The 21,219-nt window shown below is 50.4% G+C and overlaps 1 pseudogene; it reads right to left on the bottom strand.

Moving 5' to 3' along the window:
* The window catches only part of LOC134434653 (zinc finger protein 850-like), a 123,871-nt pseudogene extending 106,563 nt beyond the window's left edge, over positions 1–17,308 (bottom strand).
* Positions 17,309–21,219: the final 3,911 nt, after the last annotated feature.

Below are 21,219 nucleotides of genomic sequence, written 5' to 3'. Positions count from 1 at the left end.
AAGAACTTAATTGTGTTTATATCTATCACAGAACCACGTTTCTCTGAAATTCATTTTAGTATGGAAATCACTTGTGGATGTCCAACTCATTAGATGATGCTGGGACTTTGGACATAGCTCAGGGAAGAGTGTGATTGTTAATAAATTGTGTCCTGTTCAACTATGGTCTGTGGGCCATGAAAAGAAACTTCCTGTGCCTCTGAGTCTCACCAGTTTCTGACCCCCAAAGGATACAAAACTGATGAGTTGCTCCTCCCTCCATAGCCAGAGCAGAGCTCCCGTGTCCCAGAGAGTCCCTGGCAATGCAGGGATGAAGGAAACAGGACAGGCTGTGGGGATCAGGGGCAGGGCACAGCCAGGGATTTGGGGTGGTTGTGAGCCCAGGGTAGGACCTTGCCCTTGGCCTTGGTGAACCTCATCCAATTGTCCTGAGCCCATGGCTCCAGCCTGGCCAGATCCCTCTGCAGAGCTTCCTGCCCTCCAGCACAGCCACACTGCCACCCAGCTTGGGCTCACCTGGCAACAGACTGAGGGTGCCCTCAATGGCCTCGTCCAGATCAGCAATAAAGAGATTTAACTGACCTGGCCCCAATCCTGAGCCCTGGGGACACCTCTGGATGTGACTGCATTTATCAGCTGCTCTGAGTTCCAGGGGATGGTTGAGGGAACTGGTGGGGAGGGGGTAGGGAAAAAGTCTGATTGATTTTTAGCTATGAAGGGTCTTGATTTTCATATTTATTCAGGCTGCATTAGAAGGTTCAGAGGATAAACATCAATTTTACATTGCTTGTATCAGTCTATAAACCAGAAAAGAAAACAGGACAAACCAATTGCTTATTCATTTTTTTTAATGTAGTATATTCACTTTCATTAAACATCAGAAATCTGTCTAATTAACCACAGAAGAAGCTTAGAAGAAGCTTAGAATTATTCCCAGGGGCTTTTCTTGTTTGGGTGTTTTTGCACTAATATTTATGAGCTTTTCTCACTGAATTCCTGAACTAAATGAAGAGATCCAGAAAGAAAAAACCTCTGGAGTAAGTAAATTCATCAGCAGCCTCCAAGTGGCGGAGGATCCATCCCCATCAGAGCATCAATGAACAGAAATGGGCACAGCTTTGGCATGGGCCCTGGGCCTGGAGCAGGAGCAGCTCTTGAGGGCCCCAAGGCTGCGGCTCTTGTGCTGCCCTGAGCAGATGGGATGGCAGCAGGGGCTGCAGAGCTCTCAGCACCTCAGCCCGAGGGGAGCAGGGCAGCCAGGGAGCCTCCTTTGGCCTTGGCCCAGCACCTTCCCCCATGGCTGGGGCTGAGTCCTGTGGCAGCTGCAGCTGCTGCTGTGCCCTTGCCAGGGGCTGAGGCCGTGGGGCCAGTGCCCAGAGCAGCCTGGCCTGAGCAGAGCTGTGGGGCCAGAGGCGGCTGGGCTGGGCTGGGGAGAGGCCCTTGGTGCTGCCCAGAGCTCAGGGCAGCTGGCAGAGCTTGCAGGGAGCTGGGCTGGGCTCAGAGAGCCTGGCCCAGAAACCATCAGTGTCCATCTCAGCCTGGATGAGTGTGCAGGGGCAGGACTCAGGCCAGGCCTTGTGGGGCAGGGCCAGCGCCTGTGCAAGGCATTGCAAACAGGCATGTGGCCTAGAGAAGAGGCTGCTCTCTACCCTGTGTGGCATGGACAGAGCAGGGAGGGGGCCCACACATTTGTCAGCACCAGTCTCTGTCTCCAGCCCTTTGCAGGCCTGGCTGCTGAGCCCAGCTTTGGCCTGGGCTGAGTTTGGTTGTGGCCCAGCTCCATCCTCCTGCGGGGCTCAGGGCCAGTTCCCAGCCATGGCCAGCCTAGGTTGGCCTCTCTGCTCGCCCAGAGGCCTGCAGAGCCCGGGGCAGGGCTGTCTGTGCAGCCCCACAGGTGCCACGGGCTCTGCAGGAGCTGGCACAGGCTGCCCAGAAGGGAGGCCATGGGGCACAGAGCACCAAGGCTGCTGTGGGCACCACAGCACAGGGGCCGTTCCCAGCCGCAATGCTCCTGGCCTGGGCTGGGCCTGCACAGGGGCTGGGCCACCATGGCTGGGCCAGCACAGGGCCACAAAGGGGCCACGAAGCCTCTGCCGGGGCTGACAGCAAGGCCAGGCTCACACAAGCAATTGCTGAGCATGGCCTGCCCTGGCCAGGCCTGACTGTGCCAAAGGCAGATCTCAGCTGCCCCTGGGGGCTGCAGCAACAGTCCTGAGCCCAAAGAGCCTCCATGGCTGTGCTGGAGACCAAGGCTGCAGGAGGGAAATGCAGGGCTGCTGTGGGATGGGGAGGAGATTGAATTCCAGCACACACCTCAGCTCTCTGATGATCCCAGCACCATGCTGGGCCCTGTTTCAGACTGGAGCATGAGTGACATAAAACTACATCTAAAATGTCTTTGTCTAAAATCTTTCCTCTATGGCAATCCCTTGTGGAAAATGGAAATGTCAGATGTTCCTGGGATGTCACAAGGAGAAGGGGGAAGGATTTAGATGTTTCTTAAATTTTATCATGTTCACATTTTTTATGTGTGCCATGAAGAGAAACATTTCTGTGTCTCTGAGTCTCACCAGTCCCTGACTTCCAAAGACACAAACCTGATGAGTTCTGGTTCCCACTCCAGGGCTGCACTTGGACCTCCCTCCATAGCCAGAGCAGAGCTCCCTTGTCCCAGAAAGTCCCTGGCAATGCAGGGATGAAGGAAACAGGACAGACTGTGGGGATCAGGGGCAGGGAAGAGCCAGGGAGAAGAATGACTTTCGCATTTGATGGAGCTGTGCCTCCCCTTGGCTTTGTGGCTGATAAGAAATGAACATCCCTCTGTGTCTCGGGCAGGTCCTTCTCCAAGGAAAGCAGGTGGGAGTTGGAGCCAAGGAGCTGAAAGCTGGAGGTGCAGCCTGGGCTGGAGGGAGCTCAGATTTGCACAAGGCTGCTCTGAGTGCCAGGGCTTGGATGGGGGAAATGGTGGGATGGGGGTAGGGACAGAGTCTGATTGTCAGCCATGAAGGGTCTTGATTTTCATATCTATTCAAACTGCATGAGGAGGTACTTGGATTCAGTGTCAATTGGTGATTGCACATATCAATTTAACAGGGAAAAAACACCTAAACAGGACCTAAGAAATCTCTTCTCATTGTCTTTTTAAAAAAAAAATATATTCAGTTTGAATACAGTTTTGAAATCTGTCTAATTACCACAAAATATTTGAACACTTAAATTATTCCCAGACGCTTGGCTTGTTAAGGTGTTCTGAATGTTAATGAACCCTGGACACTGAATTCCTGCACTGAAGAGCTGAAGACTGAACAAGCCCCTGGAGCAGGAAAATTCAGCAGCAGCCTCCAAGTTGCTGAGGATGTCAGCAGCCCCCACTGAGGCCATCCCTGCCCAGAGACCGTGGGGGAATGGGCAGACAAGGAGAGCGTCCCTGGGGCTGGGGCAGCACAACTCAGAGGCAGAAGCGGCTCTAGCTGGGCAATGGAGTGTGGAATGTGGCTGGGAAAGCCCTGCATGGGCTGTGCCAGGCAGGAGAGATAAGCCCTGACACCCATTCCCAAAAATTTCTCTTAATGAGACATTTAAAAGGAAATACAATTGTTTGTGTTCTTTGAGTTGGATGCACTGGAGAAATACCAACAAGTGGTTCTCAAGAGCTGAAAACAACCAAACAGCCTTTACTGTCAATTTTAGAAAATTAGAGAAGCTTGGCAAATGGTTTAACACAACATTCAATCAGTCAAAAATATATTTCACATTAGCTTGGCCCATTCAACTTCACAAATTCTTAGCTTGTTTAAATTTAAGTTACTCGAAATTTGGAAGAGGAGAGAATAAGAAGACACAGAAAGAGAGAAAGACAAAAAAGATACAGAGAAGCACATACACAGCTATCAACTCCCGGATTCCAGTGGTGTTTAAAAGGAAATTCCAGGAGTAGGTAGGGTCAAAATGTGTGCTTGCCTTGTCGTCAGCTTTAAATACCCCTTGGTCTTCCTGTATCCCTCCCCCATGTGGGACTGTGGGTCATTTGGTCACTAAGGAGCTGGGTTGGGGGCTCCAGAGGTGGCTGTGGAGCATTGCCTGTGCTGTGCCAGGGACTGGCAGACACTGTTGGGCTGGGATAGAGGCTCTGGGGGGATTGGGGCTCCAGGGCAGGGCAGTGCTTACAGGGCAGGGCAAGGCTGGACCTGCCCCTTCCTCCCCCACACACTAAATGTTTCCAGACAAAAATCTCCTCCAGTTTGTCACAATAGGGAAGGTTGGAGATGAAGTCCCAGTTCTGGTCATGGGCACCTGGACAAGAAGGACAGTTCATTTCCATAGGAGGGAAAGCATGGAGCCTCAGTGTTTCAGGAGCAGATGAGAAGAGACCCTTAACATGCCAAGGTAAGCTGGACCAGTCAGGCAGTCCATGGGAGGCCAAACCAGACAGACCTATTCTGTGTTCCCTTGGTTTTATGGGGACCCATAGTGTCACAATGGACCCTTGGTTCAATGGGGTCCCAGAGTGTCTCAATAGCTCCTATGTTCCAGAGGGCCCCAAAGTGTCACAATAGTCTCAAATGATTCCATGAGGCCTTGCAGTGGCACAGTGGTCTCTATGGTTCCCCAGGCCCCATGATGTCACGTGACTGCTCTGTTCCATGAGCCCTGCAATGTCACAATGGACCTTTGGACCCTGGGGGTTTGCAGTGTCACAATGGACCATTGATGACAGAAGGCCCCTCTGTTTCACCCTGGAGCTTTGGTTCCTCACAGCCCTGCAGTGTCACAAAGGCCTCTTGGTTGTTCTGTGAGGCTATGAAGTATCTTAATGGCCTGTCTATGGCTCCAGGAGGCCTTGCAATGTAAAAATAGATCTTTGGCTCCATGAGGCTCCGTAGTGTCACAATGGACCCTTGGTTTGATGCAGCCTCTCAGTGTCACAATGATCCCTGCATTCCATGGAACCACACAGCATCAGTACGGTCCCCTTGGTTCCATGAGGTCCATGTCACAGTGCTCTCCATGATTTCATGAGGCCCCACAGTGTCACAATGGTCCCTTGGTCTCACAGACCCCGTAGTGTCACAATCGTCCATTGGTCTCACAGGGCCCCACAGTGACACAATGGTCCCTTGGTCTCACAGGGCCCCACAATGTCACAATGGTCCCTTGGTGTCACAAGGCCCCACAGTGTCACAATGGTCCCTTGGTCTCACAGGGCCCCACAGTGTCACAATGACCCCTAGGTCTCACAGGGCCCCACAGTGTCACAATGGTCCCTTTTGAGGTTTGAGGTTAAGTGAGGTTAAGTCACAAGGTCTAAGCTAAATTGAATGCTTCTGACAGTAGTTCTTTTGCTAAGCTGCAAAGTTTAATTAAAGTTATAAGGTGAGCTAGATGCTGTTAAAATGTTATTCCTATGTTAAATTGAAAAGTCATAGGTTATAAGTTAGGTTAAATACTATTAAGTGTTTTTCTTTTGCTAAATTGAGAAGTTGAAGGTAGAAATTAAGGTTAAGTTATAAGTTAAGTCCCATTAAGTTTGAGCTCTGTTAAGCTTTTAGCTCATGTTCCTTTTATCATTGCCCTCAATGTCCTTGTGTCACACACACACACAGGGACAGTTCTCAGTTCATTTCTGGTTTGATTGCCTAAGTTTGATTTGGTTTTGTTGTTGCTTTGTTTCCTTGGTGTGCCTGAAGTGTCCAGTGAGGAGCAGAGTGACTCTTGCCAAGGAACTTTGTGCTGCTGTCCCTTAATATTCAATCTGGTTTTTGCTGATGCCTCACTGGGGATGTTTCCAGCGCTCTCAAGCCGTCATTCGTAACAGAGTGAAGGAGCCCTGGCCCAGGCTCTGGCCCTGGGGGACATGGGGACGCTGCCTGGCGGTCCCTGTCCTGCCAACCCCAGGGCCCTGGACCCGTCCAAAAGTCAGGCTCTGGTGTCGATGTCATGGACTATCCTCTGGGGGAGGCTGCGGTGCTAGGGGTGGGAGGACCAGGGGGGACAGGGGACCCCACTGTGCACGAGCAGGGTTGGACTGCTCTGGGAGGGGAACTGTGAGGGGGGGCGGGGCAGAGTGGCCTCATCAGTGACCTCACACAGCTGCTCTGTGATGTCACACACCCCCATGTGATGTCACAGATCCAAGTCTATGATGTCATCTGTGATGTCATACAGCAGTGTTGTGATGTCACAGAAGACGGTGATGTCACAAAGTCAGCATATGGTGTCACAATCTGTTCTGTGATGTCACAGCCTGCTCTGTGATTTTACACAGCCACCTGGTGATGTCACAACCCACTTTCTGGTGCCACAGATCCACACTCTATGACGGCAGGGTTTGCTCTATGGCCTCACACCCTCCTCTGTGACATTACAGCCAGCTCTGTGATGTCACAATCCCCTCAGTGATGTTAAAAAACCCTCAAGAACTCAATTACACTGAAACAGTGAAGTGTCTTGTTTGAAAGAGATCCCTGTCAGGGGCACAACTGAGAAAGTGTCCCCAGGTTCCAGTCAGAGCAGAACACTGGAGGCAGTGATGACAGCTGGGGACAAGCAAGGCAAAGGTGTCTCTGGTGCTGAACAAACCTGGAAGTGGTTCAGGAATGCAAAGGGCATTCCTGAACCACTCAGGGCTCAGGGACAGGATCTGCCTAAACCCCAGCCCCTGGCCTGGCAGATCCTGTCCCTCCCTCATTGCTCAGGACTCTTCCTGGGATGGGCACTGGCATGTGGGGATGTGCAATGGCAAGGGCAGGAGCATGGGGCGGCCCCTGCCAGGCTGCTGAGCAGGGACAAGGAGGCAATGAGGCCCCAGCCCTGCAAGGGTCACTTGTCCCTTCATGGCCTCAGGCCCAGGGCCAGCAGCCATGGCCAAAATGTTGCCCAAAGTTGGCTCTGGCAGGGCTGTCTTGCAGCTGCTGCCCATCCCTGTGCCCTGTGCAGCCCAGGTTGTCCCACCGTGTCCCTGCCCTGCGCCTCTGTCCCTGCAGGCTGTCGGCATCCCCCGGCTGCCCCACCTGGCTGGGCCCTTCCTTTGCTGACAGCTCTGCCTCCTGCCTGCCTCTGCCTGCCCACACAGAGCCTGGGGCTGATACCGAAAGGGTTAATTCAATTTTTACTGTCTCTGTGAACTTTTAGCACAGGAACAAGGCATTCAGCAGCTACTTTCCCAGCACGGATGTTTGGAAGAGAAGACATCTGGCTCAAGATTGCAGTGATAGAAAAAACGACTGAACCTGGGAACTTGGGGTGGGTTTTATAGTAATGGGTAAACTGTAATACACATTTAGTGGTACTGGTAGAATTACATGTCCACATAAGGTTAGGAGTTATCCCTCACTAGACCTCAGGGCTGAATAAATGATACCCACTTAAATAGCAAATTAGTGTTAATACTTATTCTGGTATTTTGGATATTTGGTGATGGCGAGGCCTCACAGAACCAAGGAGTCAGCTGTGACACTGTGCAAACTCATGGAACAAAGGGTCCATTGTGACACAGTAGAATCCCATGGAACCAAAATCCATTTTGGCACATTGGAGCTACATTGAACCAATGGTCCATTGTGATATTGCAGATCCAAGGAGAACATTGTGACACTGAGAAACCTCTTGGTGACCATTTTGACCAGCAAGGCCTCATGGAACCAAGGGTCCCTTGTTAAACTGTGTGGCCTCATGGGACCATGAGCCATTGTGGCACAGCATGGCCACGTGGAGCCAAGGGGCCACTGTGACACTGTGGATCCAAGGAGACCATTGAGACTGAGGAACCTCATGGAACCAAGAGTCCATTGTCACACTGTGGGGCCCTGTGGAACCAAGGGGAGCACAGTGACTTTGTGTGGCCTCATGGAACAATGGAGACTATTCTGACACTTTGGGACCCACTGGAACCAAGAGGCCATTAGAGCATGGGAGGGCCTCATGGAACCAAGGGGACTACAGTAAACACTGTGGGCCTCCATGGGATGAAGCATCCAGTGGAACCAAAGGTCCATTGTGACACAGCAGGGCCTCATGGAACCATGAAGGCCATTTTTACACCTTGAGGCCTTGTAGAACCAAATGGCCATCGTTGCACTTCAGGGCCTTGTGGAGCCAAGGGGACCACAGTGACACTGTGGGGCTCAGTGAAACCAATGCTCTGTTGTGATACTGCAAGGCCTTATGGAATCATGGAGACCATTGTGACACCAAAACACTGAAACAAGGGGGCATTGTGACCATACAAGGCCTCATGGAAGCAAGGAACCATTGTGACACTATGGAGTGTTGGCAGGCCAAGGGGCAGTTGTCACACTGTGTGACACCATGGAACAAAGGAGTCCATTGTGACACTACGGGGCCCCATGAAACTAAGGATTCATGGAACAGCGCTGGACCCCATGGAACCAAATGTCCATGGTGACACTGTGAGACCTCATGGAATTCTGGAGGCCATTCTGACACTTTTAGGCCTCGTGGAATCAAGAGGCTCTGCAGGGCCTCATGGAACCAAGGAGACCTTTCTGACATTGTGAGTCCTCATGGAACCAAGGGTCCAGTGTGACACCATGGAACCAAGGAGACTGTTGCTGGCAGTATAAAAGCTCATGGAATCAAAAGTCCATTGTCACATTGTGGGGCCTCATTGAAACATTGAGACCATTATGACACTTCAGGACCCACTGGAACCAAGGGGTCATTGTGTCACCACAGGTCTCATACAACCAAGGCAACCGCTGTGACGCTGCAAGGTCTCATGGAAGCAAGGGGCCATTGTAACACTGTGGGTACCCATGGAAGCAAGGGGCCGTTGTAACACATCCAGGCCTGGTGGACCGAAGGGGCCATTGTGACCCTGAGGAACCCAGTAGAACCAAGGGGCCAATTTGAGACTCTGAGGCCTCATGGAACCAATGGGCCATTGTGGCATTGCACAGTCCCATGGAAACAAGGAAACCAATTTGACCCTGCAAGGCCTCATGGAAGCAAGGGGCCATTGTGCCAATGTGGAGCCAAGGAGACCATTGTTACATCACTGGGCCTCATGGAAACAAAGATCTGTTGTGATTTGACAGGGCCTCATGGAATCAAGGGGCAATTGTGATGCTGCAGGGCCCCAAGGATCCAAGAACATGAAGCATGTCTGGTTGGCTGGGCCTCCTGGGGGCTGCCTGACTGGCCCAGATGACCTTGGCATGTTGAGGGTCACTTCTCATCTGCCCCTGGAGTTCTGTGCTTTCCTTCCTGTGGGAAAGAATCGTCCTTCTCCTTTGAAATGGGAGGAGGTTCATGGCCAAAATTGGGATTCCTCCTCCAAATTTGATTATGTTCCCATATGAAACTTGCCAGGACAGACAGCTCTGGCTGGCCTTGGCCTCTTGGGAGCCACTTCTCATCTGCCTTCAAAACACTGGAAACCTGTGCTTTTCTTCCCATGGAAATGAACATCTTTAAAGTCCAGGCATCCATGGCCAAAATTGAGAATCCACCTTCAAAATTCCTTATATCCAAGGATAGCTCCCAGACAAAAGCTTCCAGGGCTGTCCAGGTTCCTTTGACTTCCTGAGGGCCAGCTCTCATCTGCCTTTGAAACACTGGGGCTCTTTACTTTCCTTCCTGTGGAAAAGAACTGTCCTGCTCGTCCTGATGTCCATTGACAAAAGTGGGGTTTGGGCTCACAGTTTCTATCTCTCCAAGGATTCTTCCCTGACAGCAGATCTGGCTGGCCTTGGCCTCCTTGGGGCTGCCTCTAATCAGCCTTTGAAACACTGGGACTCCACCCTATCCTTCCTATAGAGAACTCTCATTCCAGTCCAGGAACCCATGGCTGAAATGGAATTCCACCCCCAAAACTCCCCATATATCCAAAGGCTGCTTTCAGACAAAAGCTGCAAGGACAGACAGGTCTGGCTGGCCTTGGCCTCTGGTGACTGCTTCTCATCTGCCTTCAAAATCCTGGGGTTCTGTGGTTTCCTTCCTGTAGAAAAGAACTGTCCCTCTTTTCCAGGTGCTCTTGGCATCAGGCATTTGACCACTGTATAGGGACACAGGAGCTCTGTGCTCAGTGGGGTGGAGACTGAAGAGAGCAGAGGAGAGCCCTGGGAGGGACTGAAGGGTGGTTTCAGAGATGGTGGATCCTTTTGACATAGTAGGGAACAGCTGGAGAAAAGAAGAATTATTGCCAAGTTGGGGAGGCCCAGACTGGAAGCAAAGAGAAAGGAATTTCCCTGCCAGGGCAGGGCTGTGGTGCAGCAGGTCCCCAGCAGGAGCTTGGAGCAGCCTAAGGCTTTGTGTGGGCAGGCAGAGGCAGGCAGGAGGCAGAGCTGTCAGCAAAGGAAGGGCCCAGCCAGGTGGGGCAGCCGGGGGATGCCGACAGCCTGCAGGGACAGAGGCGCAGGGCAGGGACACGGTGGGACAGCCTGGGCTGCACAGGGCACAGGGATGGGCAGCAGCTGCAAGACAGCCCTGCCAGAGCCAACTTTGGGCAACATTTTGGCCATGGCTGCTGGCCCTGGGCCTGAGGCCATGAAGGGACAAGTGACCCTTGCAGGGCTGGGGCCTCATTGCCTCCTTGTCCCTGCTCAGCAGCCTGGCAGGGGCCGCCCCATGCTCCCGCCCTTGCCATTGCACATCCCCACATGCCAGTGCCCACACCAGGAAGAGTCCTGAGCAAGGAGGGAGGAACAGCATCTGCCAGGCCAGGGGCTGGGGCTCAGGCCTTGGCCCTATGCATTCATGAAACACATCCAGGTGTGCTCAGTATCAGAGACACCTTTGCCTTGCTTGTCCCCAGCTTCCATCACTGACTGCAGTGTTCTGCTCTGACTGGAACCTGGGGACACTTTCTCAGTTGTGTCCCTGACAGCGATCTCTTCAAAGTCCAAGAAACTTCAGTGTTTCAATGTAACTGAGTTCTTGAGTGTTCTATGAGATCACAGAGCTGGCTGTGATGTCACAGAGTAGGGTGTAATGCCATAGAGCAGACTGTGCCATCATAGAGTGTGGCTCTGTGGCATCAAAGAGTGGGTTGTAACATCACCAGGTGGCGGTGTAATATCATAGAGCAGGCTGTGACATCACAGAACAGACTGTGACATCACAGGATAACTTTGTGACATAGCAGTCTTCTGTGACATCACAACACTGCTGTATGACATCACAGGGTGACATCATAGAGTTGGATCTGTGGTATCACATGTTTTGCGTCATCTCAGGAGGCTTTGTGACATCACAGGGGCAGTGTGACATGGCAGAGATGTCCATGTGACATCAAGGCGGGCATTGTGATGTCACAGGGGTAGTATGATATCACAGAGATAGCTGTGTGACATCACAGAGTCTGTGTGACATTACAGGGGCTGTGTGACACCACAGGAAGTCTATGTGACATCACAGAGGGGTGTGTGACATCACAGGAGGCTGTGTGAGGTCACTGGGGAGGTCACTCTGCCCCAGCCCCCCTCACAATTCCCCCCAGAGCAGTCCAACCCTGCTCGTGCACAGTGGGGTCCCCTGTCATCCCAGGTCCCCCCGCCCCTGGCCCCGCAGCCTCCCCCAGAGGATGTTCCACGAGATCGACCCCAGAGCCTGACACGGGGACGGGGGGCTGGGCCCTGGGGGTGGCACAGGGGGACTGGGACTCTCCGGCAGCGTCCCTGTGTCCCCAGGGCCAGAGCCTGGGCCAGGGCTCCTTCACCCTGCTACCAACGAGGCCTTGAGAACGCTGAAAAAATCTGCAGCAAGAGATCAGATAAAGCCAGATTTAATATTACGGGACAGCAGCACAAAGTTCCTTGGCAAGAGTCACTCTGCTCCTGACTGGACCCTTCAGGCACAGCACGGAAACAAAGCAACAACAAAACCAAACCAAATCCAGGCAATCAAGCCAGAAGTGAGCCAAGAACTGTCCCTGTATGTGTGACACAAAGACAGTGAGGGCAAGGATAAAAGGAACACGAGCTAAAAGCTTAACAAAGGTCAAATTAATAGGACTGAACTTATACCTTAACTTTAACTGATACCTTAAACTTCACAATATAGCAGAAGAACAGCACTTAACAGTACTTACCCTAAGTTATAACATAGGACTTTGCAATTTAACAGAAGAATAACATTTATTAATATTTCACTTAGTAATAACTTATATTAAACATAGTAACTTAGAAAAAGAACAACTCTGAGAAGCATTTGACTTAGACCTTGTGATTTAACCTCACTTACAGGCATGATTGACTCAGCAATCCAAGGCACTCAAACCCCTCAGAGAGCAGCATTTCTGCCACATTTCTCCAGCACAGGCACTCCTGTGTGCACACAGACACAAAGAGTCAGTGCAAGGCACCTGTGAGAAATTCCCCTGAGGGCAGGCAATGCTCCCTGTGGATCCTTTGGCATCTCCCCAGCGGGTGAAGGGTTGAGCCTGGAGGAGTGGGGGGATCGGCCCAGGCTCCGTCGTTGTTCGGGATCAGTGAGTGCAGCAAACGGGAGAGTTCCCGGCTGGGAGAGGCCCCACTCAGAGGGAGTCGCTGGCCCAGGAGAGCTCCAAGGGCTCCTTTTGGAGCACTGTTTGCAGGGCCCCAAGAGAGGGGCTTCAGTCCCAGCAATGGCTCATCCTGGCCACACTTGGCACCAACAGCTTTCTTTGGATGGGTGAGAACAGGGATGTTGTGCCACTGAGGGAACAAAAACAGTTCCCAGGGCTGGTCCTACAGAAACCAGGAGCTGGTTGGGCAGCAGCACTGCCTGGAGCAGACAGTGTTTGTGATGAGTGGCAGAGGAGCTGAGCCCAGGGGCTGTTGGCCAAGGCCGAGGCCCAAGGAGCATTTCTCAGCTGTCAGGGCAGCCTGAGATGGAGAGGGGGGAATGCAGCAGCACAGGGCCATGGAACCAAGGGACGATTGTGACACTGTGGGGCCTTGTGACACCAAGGAACGAGTGTGACACTGTGGGGTCCTGTGAGACCAAGGGACCATTGTGACACTGTGGGGCCCTGTGAGACCAAGGGGCCATTGTGACACTGTGGGGCCTCATGGAATCACGGAGAGCACTGTGACATTGCTGGTCCTCATGCAACCAAGGGGACTGTACTGATGCTGTGTGACTCCATGAAATGTAGGGGTCATTGTCACACTGAGAGGCTCCATCAAACTAAGGATCCATTTGTGACACCATAGGGCCTCATGGAACTGTGGAGACCATTGTGACACTTTGGCGTGTCTTGGAACCAAGAGGCCATTGTGACACTGCAAGATTCAATAGAGCCAAAGGTCTATTGTGACATTGCAGGGCCTCATGGAATCATGGAGACACCATTAAGACACTTCACAGCCTCATAGAACCAAGGAGACCGTTGTGACACTAAAGGGCACCATGGAGTCGTGGAGACCATTGTGACACTGAGGGGACTCATGGAAGCATGGAGACCATTTTGACACTAAGAGGATCCATGGAATAAGCAAAGCATTGTGACACTGTGAGGCCGCATGGAACCAGTGAGACCATTGTGGCCCTGGGGGTCCCCACAGAACCAAGAGGACCATTGAGATACTCTGGGGCCTCGTGAAACCAAGAGGCCTTTGTGACACTGCAGGACTGCATGGAAACAAAGGTCTATTGTGACATTGCAGGGCCTCATGACATCAGTGGTCCATTGTGACACTGGGAAACCAAAAGAGACCATTGTGACACTGCAGGGCTGCATGGAACCAAGGGGCCATTTTGACATTGTGGAACTCCATTGAACCCAGGGTTCATTGTGACCCTGCAGGGATGTGTGGAACCAAAGATCCAGAGTGACACTGAGTGGCCTCCTGTAATCAATGGTCCATTGTGACACTGTGGAGACAAAGGAGATCATTGTGACACTGCAAACCCCCAGGGTCCAAAAGTCCATTGTGACATTGCAGGCCTCATGTAATAGAGGAGTCGCGTGACATTGTGGGGCACATGGAACCATGGAGGCCATTGTGACACTGCAAGGCCTCATGGAATCATTGGGACCATCGTGAAACTGTGGGGCCTTATGGAACCTAGGGGCCATTGTGACATTGTTGGACCCCATCAAACCAAAGGGTCCATTGTGTTACTGCTGGACCCCATGGAAACAAGTCACAATTATGTCACTGTTGGACCTCATTGATCGAAGGCACCATTGTGACACTATGGGGCCCCACAAAACCAAGGGAACACAGAACAGATCTGGCTGGTTTGGCCTCCCAGGGTCCCCTACACTGGTCCAGATGACCTTGGCATGTTGAGGGTCTCTCCTCATCTGCTACTGAAGCACTGGGGCTCCATGCTTTCCTTCCTATGGAAAAGATCTCTCCTTCTTCTCCGGGCACCCCTGGCCAGAATTGGGATTTCACCTCAAAATTTCCATATATACAGGGATTGTTCGCATGGGAATATTGCCAGGACAAGTCTGGCTGGTAATGGTTTCACAAGGGTCACGTCTCACCTGTCCCCAAAGCACTGTGGAAGGCTCTGTTCTCTCTTTCCTATGAGAAAGAACCATCCCGCTTCTCCAGGAACCCATGGCTGATAGGGCTTCCACCTAAATGAGCCTTGCTTGCTCTTATCCTATGCAAGCTGTTACAGCTCCAGAGCTCAGTCTCCAAGGGGACTGGGTGCTAGAAGCCAGCTCGCTCTCAGACCAAGGCCGCGGGACAGCCCTAGCAAGCAGGGAATATATAGCTCTTAGTGATTAGGCAGCTCTTATGATTTCAAGCTCTTTGCTTGCTAGGTAGCTTTTCCCTTGGCCTAAGGCTCCAGCAGACGGTAGAGAGAGGAGAAGCAGAAGACGCTGGCTGTTCTACGAGTATGGCTTTATTGGAGGGTCCGTGAAGGGTCTCAGCTCTTCTTCTTCGGAGTTAGTAGGGGTAGAGTATGCTGCTTTTATACCCTTGGCCCGGATCCAATCCTGACCAATGGCAAAGGTGTTAGAGTGACCATAAGTGACCAATAGTAGGGTTAACAACATATTGCCTTACATGGCTATAGGGATAAGGTACAAGGTGGATGTCCCTGGAGACAGGAAACTTCTTTGCCGCTGTGTCAGCATTCTATTCTCCAAGGGGCCCTGGCTAAACCTGAGGGGTTTACTACAACTCCACTTTCTGTTTTACAAAAAATGCATTCGCGAGAGTTCTTTTGAAACAGTGAACAAGACACAAGAACATAGCTAACACAGTAAAAATTACAAGGAGAATCAACAACAATCCCTTAACTAAAGATGCAGCCCATCCTGTTAGTCCCTATTGCCCGAAAAGTTCATTGACACAATCTGGGTTTCTTTCTACTTTCAAGTCCTTCACGAGATCTTTCAGTTTCTGGATGTTCGCATGGACGGACTCCGAACACAAAGAGAGGTTGAAGCAGCACATTCCTTCATGTCCTCACATCCATGTCCGTGGGCAAGCAGCAGGAAGTTGATTGCTGCTCGGTTTTGGAATGAAGCTTGTCTTGTGGTTTCTTCTTCCTTTAAGAGATCACTTAAGGCTGCTGATGTGGCATTAGCTTGTTTACTGAGCCAGCACCCAAGGTGATTGATTTCACCGAGGGCTTTAGCTGCAGCTACCCAGGGTAAAAACAGAGAGACAGCAATCTTTTTTGGTCTGTTCCAATCATATAATCTCGGATCACAATTTTCATCGAATTCAGTGTAGGACCTTTTTTCACGTTTTGATTCTCTTTCTTTTTTCCAATTATGTAACAGGGTGATATTTGGAGTAAGGGTAGAAAGTTTTCCCAGAGTACAGGGACCTCCCTGGAGTTGGGAGGGGATCCCTGCCCATACTCTATCACCACAGATGAGAAACATTCCCTTGGGTAGTACTTTGGGATGGAGAGAGGACACAGAAATTACACGAGCTGTGTAATTGCACCAATCATGAGGGTTATAGGCTTTGTTAACTGGTGGTACATCTTTTCGATATGTGTTTTTGTGTTGGTCAATTTCTGGCCAATCATTTTTCGGACGCCTCAAGTAAAATTTGACACAATATGTGGCCTTGGAGGATCCCAATAGATCCAATTCTTGGGGTTCCTCTCGAGCATCTGGCAGAATTTTTGTCCACTCATCCCAAGCATCAGCCCCATTGGGTCTCTTACCTGTGGTGCAGAGAACCTCTGAGTTCTGGAAAGGCCAATCGTCTGCTATAAAGGGAATTCCTACTAGACATGTAGAAAGTGGATTATCAATGCTTCCCATAGACAAGCACATGTTGTCTTGTTTTAATGTTTTTGCTGAGGTTACCCAAACATTATGGCTGGGCTGTGGACTAATCCAGCCGAAGGCACGCGGTACGGTGTAGAGCATCCAGGCAGCGGTGAGGACAGCACCGGAGATATTTTTCATCTTTGGGCAGGATTAGGGCTTCTGATAGGGAATATAAGCACAATTTGTTATCTTTATGATGAGAGAGATTTCTGCCTTGTTCTTTTCTGTGTTCCTCTCCTCCCCCCACTTTTTCTTTTAATTTCTAAGCTGCACTATGGGAAGAGGACCGGGTAGAAGGTTATGAGGTTTTAAGGTTAGGGAAAGGGAATAATAAGGCTTTTTACAATACAACACACAGGGTAATAACACATAATTCAGAGAACACTTTTTTGTTAAGGCTATCTGTGGCCTATTACAGCAGACTGTTATTTAACTTTCTGTTTTGTCTGCTGCCTTGTAATGGGGCGGTCTGTTCTTGTGTTTGTGGGTGTTCGACGACGCCTTCGTCTCCAGGCTGAGCTGGTTTGGTTTTGAGGTGGTCTTGTGTTTGCCTCAGGAGAGTTCTTGTCCTCGTCTGTAGTAGTGTTCGCTGTGCCTAAGTATGGTTTTTACGTATTTTCCTGGGTACCACCTTAGACCTGATGGTAGTAGCACGCATGCATAACCTCTTCCCCAGGTAATCAACTGATAAGGCCCTGAAATTTGGTGTGTTTCAGGGTCTTTCACGAGCACAGGTGGTTTCTCTGTGAGCTTTGCTTGTGTGGTATTCGCAAAGTGGTGAAGTATTGGTGGGTCAGGCTCTGACACTGTGCAGTTCAGGAAGTTGATGACATAGAGAGCCTTGCAAAGTCTCTCCACTGGAGATCTGATTTTCGTGTCCCTGTTCTGTTGCTCGAGGACTCTTTTGGGGTTTACAGGTATGCCCATCTTGTGTGCTATGCCCCATTCATTGAAGAACTCCTTCAACTTGTGGGAGGTATAAGCTGGCCCACTATCTGTTTTAATCTCCTTTGGTACACCCAGGGTGGCAAAAGCGAGGAGGAAGTGTTTTATTGTGTGCATGGTCTTTTCTCCTGCATGTGATGATGCAAACACTGCTCCTGAGAACATGTCGACCGAAACATGCACGTACTTTGACCTTCCAAAAGGGTGCATAGTGAGTTACATCTGTCTGCCACAGCTGACAGCTATTCAGACCTCGGGGATTGACTCCCATACCCATTGATGGTATCTGGTAGTTTTGACAGTTTGGACAGGTAGCCACGATAGCTTTTGCCTGATCCTTTGAGAGCTTAAACATTCTCATAAGGGCAGGTACATTTTGATGAAAGAACGCGTGTGACAGCTTTGCCTGAGCAAAGATGTTAGGAACATTAGCAGTTTCTGCTGCCATTGCTAATGCATCTGCTTTCCTGTTGCCTTCTGCAACAACACCTGGGAGGTCCGTGTGAGACCTCACATGCATTATGTGATAAGGTTGTTTTCTGTGGGATATCAATTGTATTAATTTAGAGAGCAGGTGGTATAACTTTGGGTTAGATACCTCTTTGAGAAGAGCATGTTCTGCTCTCATAGCTATTCCCGCAACATAAGCTAAATCTGTGACCAGATTGAAAGGCTCGTTTTTAAATTTTTCAAAGGCTCTGATGAGAGCTGCTAATTCTGCGATCTGTGGCGATCCTTCTACTGTCTGTACATCAGATTGCCATTCTTGTGTTTGGGGGTCTCTCCAAGTAATCACCGACTTGTGGGATGACCCTGAGCCATCTGTAAATAGAGTTAGAGCCTTGAGAAGATTTCTACTTTGGATTTGTTTTGGAATCAAATGAAAAGTTTCATTCTGGTTGAAAAGCTTGTGTTCTGGGATGTTTGATGAAGTTTGACCTGTATAACTGTCCAGAGCAAACTGTAGACTCGCATTGGTCTTGATCAAATCCTCAAAGTCTTTAAGGGTTATTGGCAAATATATGCATTCAAAATCACAACCTGAAAGGGAGCAAAGGTGGGTCTTCTCTCCTTTGTGCGAAAGGCCACACTCAATGGTAGGCTTGGATGGTCTCATGACTTGTGCCCACATAGCTACAGGGTTGAGAGGAATCTGTTCCCTGTGATTCTTTGGGAGTAAAAATGCCTGAGCTATTGGAGTTCCCTTAGAAAGAAAAAATGGTAAGTCTATGCAGTATACCTGCACAAGGATGTCTTGTCCCGGCTGCACTGTCAGCACTTCCGGAACAATGAAGATTTCCTTCAAAGTATTAACAGAATCACCCACAATTAAAATGTCTGAAGAACTCCCTTTAGGTCTATATTTTCCTGTAGGAACATGGTGAACATTCTTATCATTAAAGTCAATGGACAAAGCAGTTACCAGTTGCCAGCGGGTACCCATCTGGGTTGTCCCGTGGGTTGGGGCTTCTCCTTTGGGTCTGGAGCAGCCTGGGTATGTGCATGATTGGGTCTTGGTGGCCTTTGATTTGCATTCTGTGCCCGAAGGTTGAACGGGCACCTCAAGGAGTTTAAAGGACGCGATTGATAGCGTTGCTGATGTTGGGGTCTTTGATTATAATTCCGATGGTATCGGGGGGGTGTTCTCTCCAGGCAGTCCTTTATATAATGTCCTAGCTCTCCACAGTGATAGCATTTAGCTTGTTCTTTAGAGGTTATGACTGCATATGCACCAGAAACTCCCTCAGCAATACCCTTAGCAACTGCTTGGGCCACTGTATTTTCAGTGCACATGTGACGTGTACAGCATTCTAGCATTTGCTCTATAGTGAGGTCTGTATCCATGGGTAAAGACTTCAAAATGGCCTTACATTTCTCATTTGAGTTGCTGAAAGCAAGCTTACATAAGAGTTCCTTTCTTGCCTCAGTACTCTCTATTTGTTTCTCCAAAGCATCTCTATGTCTGTCCACAAACTTTATAAATAAAGTTTTCTTCAATGCCTTGTTTTATAGTAGAAAAATGCATTGTTGGCATTGACTCATCCTGCATAAGAAGCAAGGAGGTTTTTGCTGCGATTGCTACATCCTGCAGCGCTTCTTTATTCAGTTTCCATTTGTTCTGCTGGCGTTTGAAAGTCTCCTTCACCGGCCAATTGTTCAACTGTGAAGTTGGTCTTAGTAGCATCGGCAGTATATGAATCTGATAACGTTTTTAAGTGTTTCTTCCAATGCCTATCCCATAACAAATATTCTGCCGGTGACAGAAGGCATTGTGAAATATTTTTTACATTGTGAGGAAGCAAGACATGTGCAGAGAACATGGCTTCTAGGAAATTTCTAAAGGTATGTGAACTACGTCCATGTTCCTTGGCTATATTTCTCAATTGTACGAGTTGCTTATTAGAAATTGGTTTCCATGTCTTGACATTAGATTCTCCACCATTCCTTCCTTGCTTATATTCAACTGGAAAGGCTGTGATTTTCTGTGCTAGGTCCCAGTTCCCAGACTTTGTAGCTTCTATCTTAATAAGAGCTCACAGGTCTATATTAATCGCATCAAAATCAGATTCATCAGAAGAGCTCTCATTGTCTGAGGAATGCTGTGAGGGATATGCTACCCGTGAATTCCTTTTTTTTTTCGTTTAGAAGCATTTTTCATGGTTTTCAGTGACTGGTCAGAAGTTGGCGCTATTGGATGAGGGGTGGCAGCACAGCAGGGACCGGATTGGGTGGGGGGGTGACGCCACAGGTGGTCTCTGATCCGTTCGGGTGGCAGGAGGGTTGGGTCAGGGGTTGGAGGGACGGGTGGGGGCAGGGGGGGTATGGGGGCTGTGGATGCACGCCTGGGGGTTTGGGGGTACGCAAGCAATGCCACTGGTTTGGGGTAGTACAGGTATAGGGTGAGTTGGTGTTACTGCACATGTGTGCGGCTCGGCGCAGGAGGACAGGGTGAGGGCATGGCTCGGGAAAGCGGCGGGAGGGGTCGGGAGGGCCGGGGCGGTCTCGGCGGGGGCGGGAGCGGGGGCGGTGACGGCGGGGAGGGCGGTCGCGGGGCGGGGGGGAGCAGCGCAGGGTTGGGTGGGGTGGCGGCGATAACGGGACCGGGGAACGCGGCAGGCGCGGCGGGGGGAGCGGAGGGCAGGGCGGGGGCAGCAGCGGGAGCGGGGGATACCGCGACGGAGAAGCGGGGGCAGGTGAACGGCGGCGCGGGGGTAGGGGGGACCGGAATCGCGGCGGCGGGAGGCGGCAACGGCAGCACGGGCGCGGGAGGAGGGAGGAGGGGGTAGAGCGGCGCACAGGGAGGGGTGGTCGCAGCGGAAGGTACGGCGGCAGGGACAGGGAACGGGGCCCCCGGGGCCGGACACGGGAAGGAAGCGGGGCCGGGGAGATGGGGGGCTGCAGGAAGCGGGGAGTTGGGCAGCGAGGGTACCGCGAGGGGGGGGAATGTGGGGGGTGGGGGGGTGCTGCTTGACTTCTGCCTGCGAAATGTGCGAAATGGGATCTGCAGGAAGCACTGCAGGGGCCAGCGACTCTCTGGCCTGCAAGGCACATTCTTCTGTTATCTTATGAGTACAATTAGCATATGAAGAGGAAAGATCTGTTAGTTAATAACTTTTTTCAGAGTTCGATTTTTCAATCGTTTTTGTTATTGTATGAAATAAAGGTAAGAAGTCAGTAACAGAAAAGTCCTGTTTTGTTTGAGACATACAAATGGTGTTTCCAACTGCATCCCAAAAGGAATATTCAGTAATTGTGGTCTTATCAGTTTCAGGGAAATTCAGCACAATCCAAGATACAAATTTTTTAAAAGTCTTTTTTGACAGACTATAGAAAAAGTGAAATTGTTAACAGATAAGGTTTCTACAATGGTTAAATATAACTCTCTCTCACGTGTTGTTAGTCTTAGGGTGCTTAAAAAAGTACCCATGATTTTTCAAGCCCTTTCAACAGAAAAACAAGAAAAAAAAGAAAAAAAAAAAAAAAAGAAAAAGGTTTTTAGAGCACCCAAAGGTATGCACGCAATCTTAATACTTACGTCCTTTGGGGTCAGCGGTCTGTGGAAGGGTGTCTGCTCC

This window comes from Melospiza melodia, unplaced genomic scaffold (genome assembly GCF_035770615.1).
Source record: "Melospiza melodia melodia isolate bMelMel2 unplaced genomic scaffold, bMelMel2.pri scaffold_45, whole genome shotgun sequence".
Classification (NCBI taxonomy): Eukaryota; Metazoa; Chordata; class Aves; order Passeriformes; family Passerellidae; genus Melospiza; species Melospiza melodia.
Note: the sequence above shows the minus strand (reverse complement) of the source record. Positions and strands in the feature narration are given on the sequence as shown.